This window comes from Ursus arctos, unplaced genomic scaffold (genome assembly GCF_023065955.2).
Source record: "Ursus arctos isolate Adak ecotype North America unplaced genomic scaffold, UrsArc2.0 scaffold_10, whole genome shotgun sequence".
NCBI lineage: Eukaryota > Metazoa > Chordata > Mammalia > Carnivora > Ursidae > Ursus > Ursus arctos.
Window position 1 is genome coordinate 41,395,736 of NW_026622764.1, and position 6,393 is coordinate 41,402,128.

Sequence of the window (6,393 nt, forward strand, 5' to 3'; positions counted from 1 at the left end):
ATAGAACTCTAAAATGTTTTGTTAAATTTGTCCACATTTGCTTTTGTATACACTCTTATTGTTCAACTTATCTTAAAGCAACATGTGATTATAACAGATTTTTTTCAAAATCGGCAATGATTTGATTAAATATTCCTAGAAAGTGTGTCTGGGTTCTCATGTAGGTAGGAGTAAGAATGCCTTGCTTCTGGAACAGTATACATTAGATGACTCCTGGGAGGAAAGCCATGTGGGTCACAGGGGAGACAAGTGGGCTCCAGGCCCAGGCTCCAGCACCAGGCCAACCGAGCCCGAGACCAGCGCGCCAGTGGGCCGGAGGGCTGGTGCCATGACCTTGTTCCATGGTGGGAGCTGCCTCACCCTGGCCTACTTCCTGTACCTCATCACCTACAAGCGCAGCAGCCTGTATGAGTACACCACCTTCTGGAAATGCGCGCAGGCCGGGGTCACGCGCCTCTTCACGCAGCCGTGCAAGATGCTGTTCTTGGCCATTTTTTTTGTCCCCACCCAGGAAGGTGGCACCTATGACTTCACTGGGGAGGTCATGAAGCCAGAGTGGATGTAACAGACCCGATAGACCTAAGCCTTGTCGTGTCCTTGAATGCAGGCATGGGGGAGTACAAGACCATGGCTGCTGCCCTGGGCTGGACCACCCCCGAGCTCACTGTGTCCTGCTGAAATGCCCTCTGGGTTGGAGCCCCGGGCTTTGAGTTTGACTGACACGTACCCAGAGGAGCAGCGATTCCAACATCAGTCTGGTCCATTACATCGGTGCGTCTGCCCAGGTCTGGATGATAACACGCTACGACCTGGGCCATAGTTTTTAGCCAGTAGTACTACTACTGACGCTCCCCTCATCTACAGAGACCTTCATCCACCTCTGTCCCCTGGGCAGCTGGACAGGGTGGACACTGCTGTCCAGAGAAATGGCGACAGGGCTGCTGGCCTCAGCACCCTGCCCTCTATGTCACTGTTGTCAACATGCACGCCTCGGTGTGGTGTACCAGACTCTCGCATACCCTTCCCCTGCTTCCAGGTTTCAGTAAGGTAAAGGCTTATTTGGAAAGTTAAAGAACAAAAATAATAAAAAAATGACTCCTGTGAGATTGTACTCACTCCCTGGGAAAATATTTCAATGCCAATAATCACTTTGTTTACAAATTATAAAAATAAACATATTACTTCTTCCTACACCTGCTTTTACATCCACACAGTGGGCCTCGCTGGGCTCTCCCTGCAAGTGCTTTCTATCTGAAAGAAAACAAAGCTGCTAAGGAATGGGCTGTCTGCTGGACTCAGTTGAATAGGTCAATATACTCTGTCTAGATGTCATCATCTTTGTGACTTTTAAAGCAAATTAAAAAACTATTGATTAATAAAACAATTTGAGACAACTGTGCATATAGGGATTAGAGGCAAATAAGAGTTACTGTCACAGTTATTTGGCTACATAGTATCATAGGGGAAAGTTCTTGAAATCAATTGATGGGGGTTAGAACCAAGCAATCTGCTTTTGTGAATTTAGGAAAACTGTATAATGTGGATCCTAATAATCTGCTTTAGAAAATTAAGTGAGGCTTACATGTGAAAACATGCAAATATTATCCAGAATGGGGGGTCCTGGCATTTAGCCCTCATTCTCACATCATATAGGCAATCTGTTGTGTCGTCTGTAATGGAGACAAGACCTGCAAACCTAATCCAAGAGGAGACGCATTTGCAGCTCAGCACGAACGTTCCCGGTATTATGTGCTTGTTCGCTGTACAGCATCGATGTCAGCGTTAGGGCAGACTACGCTTCAACATTTTGTGACTATTGTTATGTCATCAGTGAGGAGAACTTAGAATTATGTTTCCATACATTTATGAAATAATACCAAACAGTAATATTTGCTTAATGAATATTTAATGATCTAATTCTGGTGGCAACAATTTGACATTGCACTTCTCATCCTGCACAAAGATGCTATGCTTAAAAAAAATTTCTCTTGAAGTATAATGTATCTAATAGAGATGTATTTAGAGTTTATGGTTTTTCCTTCACAGAAAAAGTAGACTGCTATATATTTGGACATGATTGCTACATTTTTATATTATTTTTATTTTTTGTTTTAATTTTTAAACTTACCTATTTCCGATTATAACTCAATGCGCTCCAAGTATTTGTTAAATAAATCTAGTTGAAATAAATTTTTTATATTTCTAAGAAATGATGTTTTTTAAATTCATAATTAATGTCAGAATGGATCTAATCACAATATTCCACAATTAGAAATATTTGATAGTGAATACTTAAGCTTTGAATCAAAAATGAGATTTGACTCATTCTCTACTCTAACAATACCGTATTTCTCCTTCTCTGTATCTCAGTGGGTACAAGTAAGACATTCAACTTTGTATGTTATCAGAGAAACTCCAAATTAATTTTTTGGGCCATTGCCATTGAGGAAATATTAAAATGTAAAATAAAGGTTATTACTGTGACAAAGAGGAGCTCTGAACATTGATAGCCATTTGGGTTTAATATTGTTAAATGAGGCCACATTACCGCTCTAACAGTTGGCTGTCTAATAAGCTGGAATATCTCATCAGGAATATTATAACAAGATGTGCTCTGAAGAGTCTGTTGGAAAACAATCGCTTGATAGAGCTCATTTAAGGTTCAGTACCATCTCTCTCATTTGCCTCTTCTAGAGTGTATTTCTGCAGGGTTAGCAATGAGAATCAAGCATCACACCCTTATCAGTCTCTGGCACCCTGACTTCATCAGGGTTTTGATTAGTCCCCAAAAAAGGTATGTTTTACTGAAAGATATCACGATTATCTACAAAAGGAAGCAGGATGGCAAATGAAGTTGGGAGAAATTGTTCAAATACAAAATGGAAATATAAAACCTATTAATTCAGTGACATTTCAGAGTCTGTTAAGCACTGGCCATCAAAGCACTGAGTATGTTGTATTTATGGATTCAGTGTCCAGTCTCAAGGCTTTTGTGAATCTAAAACTATCTTTTGGATATATCACTATTTTTTAAAAATATAGAAGGACATAAAAATGTACCATTTGGTTTTACACACACACACACACACACACACACACACACACAATGATATATTTTTATTTACCATTTAATTTAGAATAAGCAATAGTGATTAAAGTTATCCCTTTAAATTTGGATATCAGGTGTTTTTCAGAATAAAAATATATTCATTGTAAAAACATGCTTTTTCTGTAAAACTCTATGCAGGACTACAAATTTGAATCATTTTTAGAATGTTTCAGTGTTTAGATTTCTGTGCAATATTAATTAGGAAAAAATATAAAAATTTCAATATCAATTATGACACCACCATAGATTTTATAAAAAGAATCTTTTCATTGAAAAGTTATAATTTCAGTGACTCATAGTATACTATTTAGGATTTATATTCCATTACCTCTTCCAGGTTACTTTACATAAAATCCTGCATATTACAGTAGTGTGCAAATTAAGTTTCCAGAAATCGAATACATAGTGTATTTCTACTTTCAAGGATGAACAAAACCTATGCATTAAAAATGCATGCTATTCCACTGAAATTTTAAGAGGTTTTTCTTTTTTGGTGTGTTTTATCATTCCCAAAAGTGCAGTGAAGATGTTTGGTTTGAGATTAATAATATCTCTTGCATTTTCAAGACTGTTTTAAAACTTCCTAGTGTGCAATCTTCATATTTTGTTGATACACCCCTGGAAGAATGCCAGCTCTGCATAAATGAACCAAATTAATCATTTCTGACTCACTGAATCTGACATGAAACTGTTTATTCAGTAATATGAGTGCCTACTATGTGCCAATTATGTTTAACATTGCAGATTCCAGATATGGAGGAACACAAACAGGTTTTTGTTCTGATGGAGCTTGCTGCTATTAGAAAAGAAGACAGTGAGTGATCAAAATAGCACAGTAATGAAATGGTGATTGCAGACTGAGAAAAATAGTGAAAAAAAAGAGCAAAAATAGAAGAGGATGTATTATAAAATGTTTAAAAAGCTTCTGAGGGAGTGATGTTTGAGCTGATATCTACAGAACGGACGGCATTTAACTAGGTGAAGTGTCAGTGGGCAATGTGCAATGGGAAACATCACAGAAGGAAAAATTAGGACAACAAATCCTGTGATGTAAGGAAGCCGTGGTACACTTGAGCTACTTAAAGAAGTCTGTGCATCCCGGCAGCAGAGGAAATGGAGAGTGAACTTCTACACAACTTTCAAAAAGTATGGTTATTAAGCTAAAATGAGAAGTGAGAGGACTCTAGAGCAGAACTTGCAATCATGTGTTTGAGGGTGTCGTTTTATTTTTCTCATCAAAGCTGAGGAGACGTGAGCATCTCTGAAAGTCAATGGGACAGACAGTGTGGAGAGACTGACGGAATGCATAAGAAAGACAAATATGATTGTTAAGATAAATTTTCCAGAAAGAAGAAAAAGAATAGAATCCAAAGAGCAAATGGAGGGCATGACTTTTGAAAGAAATTGGATCAATTTCTTCTCTCATAGCAGCAGATTTGGGAGCCTGGTGGATTCATGGCTACAGTTCTTTCATGGCGGTGGGCACCCAGCCTAACAGCTTGAGGTCCTGGCTCACTCCTCCTTTGGTGACACGAGTCTAGCCTGAAGATCTCTGTTCACCTGGACTGAGAGTTGCTAAACAAAGAAACTGCTGTTTTATGACTTGTTTGGTTATTTTCTATAGAGATAAATGTTTTCATTCCCACAAATATTAACTCTTTCTGATTCCTAATTATGTCTAGCATTTCATGGAAGGACATTAAGAGTTAATAAGATGCTACAGTAAGATATTCTATATTTCAAAAAGAAAGTATGTATTTTTAAAAATGGCCATTCCCTTTTGAACTAAACATTTTAGTCACATCTTTTCTTTCTTCCTGGAGTTATTAAATATCTGAGGTAATGACCAGTGCTGCTTCTATGGCAGGTTTGATTTATGCTAAGGTACTAAAAATTATGTTCCTTCAGGGAATGTCACTGAAATAAAGTGCTGTTTGAAATGTATATGTAAAAATAGATTTAATTATATATATTTTTGTTAAAAGTTCAAGGTGTAATTGGAGATTGGAATTAAGAATGACACAAACATTAAGAACTATTTAAATTACAGGATAGCAATTGTTTTAATAACGGTTTCAAAATCGAAGGTTAGTAATTGTGGCTGGTTATAATATTGATCATTAATAGTGATATAAAATTTATAATAAAATTCAATATTTTTGTTTCTAAAGTGAAAAGGCTTTAGTTTTAAATTGTTATATCAAAAACTTATTTTCTCTTTTAAGCTTTGTCAGTATAATATAGGAGTTATTTCATTTCTCTATTAAACAAGCATCCTTATACAAACTGCTAGTTTTTACAGGAGCCAAAAATACAATTTTTATGCATTTTTAATACATTTAAAAAACTTTGTTGGAGAGTATAACATTTCAAGCAACCCTAACACAAAGACTTTAGTTTTTACCAGGATTTGTGATTAGGATGTATATTTAAGATCAGTTAAGATGTTTTTAAAGTAACATTTTAAATTACATTTACACTTTAACTGTTTCCTCTAGAATTAACTGATCCCCTGAAGTCTATCCTCTCACAGATTGACCTCCTCTAATACTCCACTGAAACAAGTTGCTGCCCCATACTTAGACACTTGATCCTCGTCAACTGCAAAACTTGAATCCCAGGTCTTCAATCACACCACGGAGGGGCTATTACTTCCCTAGTAATGATTGCTGATGTGGTGAATCTTCCACTGGCTTACTATATCCTATAGCTGTCCAGAAGTGTTTGTATTTCAGGCCCTCCATCATGCTAAAGGCAGGCTGAGCACTACCACCTACCAAAATAACTAGGCCGGCAATTAATTATATTATAGCAAACCAATTCATGATCATACCAAGGTAGGGGCAAGTGCTTCCCTAAACATGCAGCTTAAAAGCTCCTCAGAGTACTTGGGTAGCTCTGTTGGTTAAGCATCTGCCTTTGGCTCAGGTTATTATCCCAGGATTCTGGGATCAAGCCTTGAGTCAAGCTCACTGATCAGTGGGGAGTCTGCCCCTCCCCACCCTCGCTGTGTGCTCTATAAATCAATCAATCAATCAAGCAAGCAAGCAATCAATCTCCTCAACTTCTTCTACACAAGGCTACAACTTTCAAGACCAGGAGGCATAGCTGACATTCCTAATACCAGAAACAAACAGAGAGGTAGACAAAAATGAAGAGACAGAGAAATATATCCCAAATGAAAGAACAGGATAAAATAACACCAAAAGAGCAAATGAAATGGAGATAAGCAATAAGCCTGAAAAATAATTCTAAGTAATGGTCATATAGATAACTCGCTGGAC

The 6,393-nt window shown here is 37.4% G+C and overlaps 1 pseudogene; it reads left to right on the forward strand.

The window, feature by feature from the left end:
* Positions 1 to 328: 328 nt before the first annotated feature.
* LOC113251407 (BOS complex subunit TMEM147-like) lies at positions 329 to 3,931 on the forward strand (annotated as a pseudogene).
* Positions 3,932 to 6,393: the final 2,462 nt, after the last annotated feature.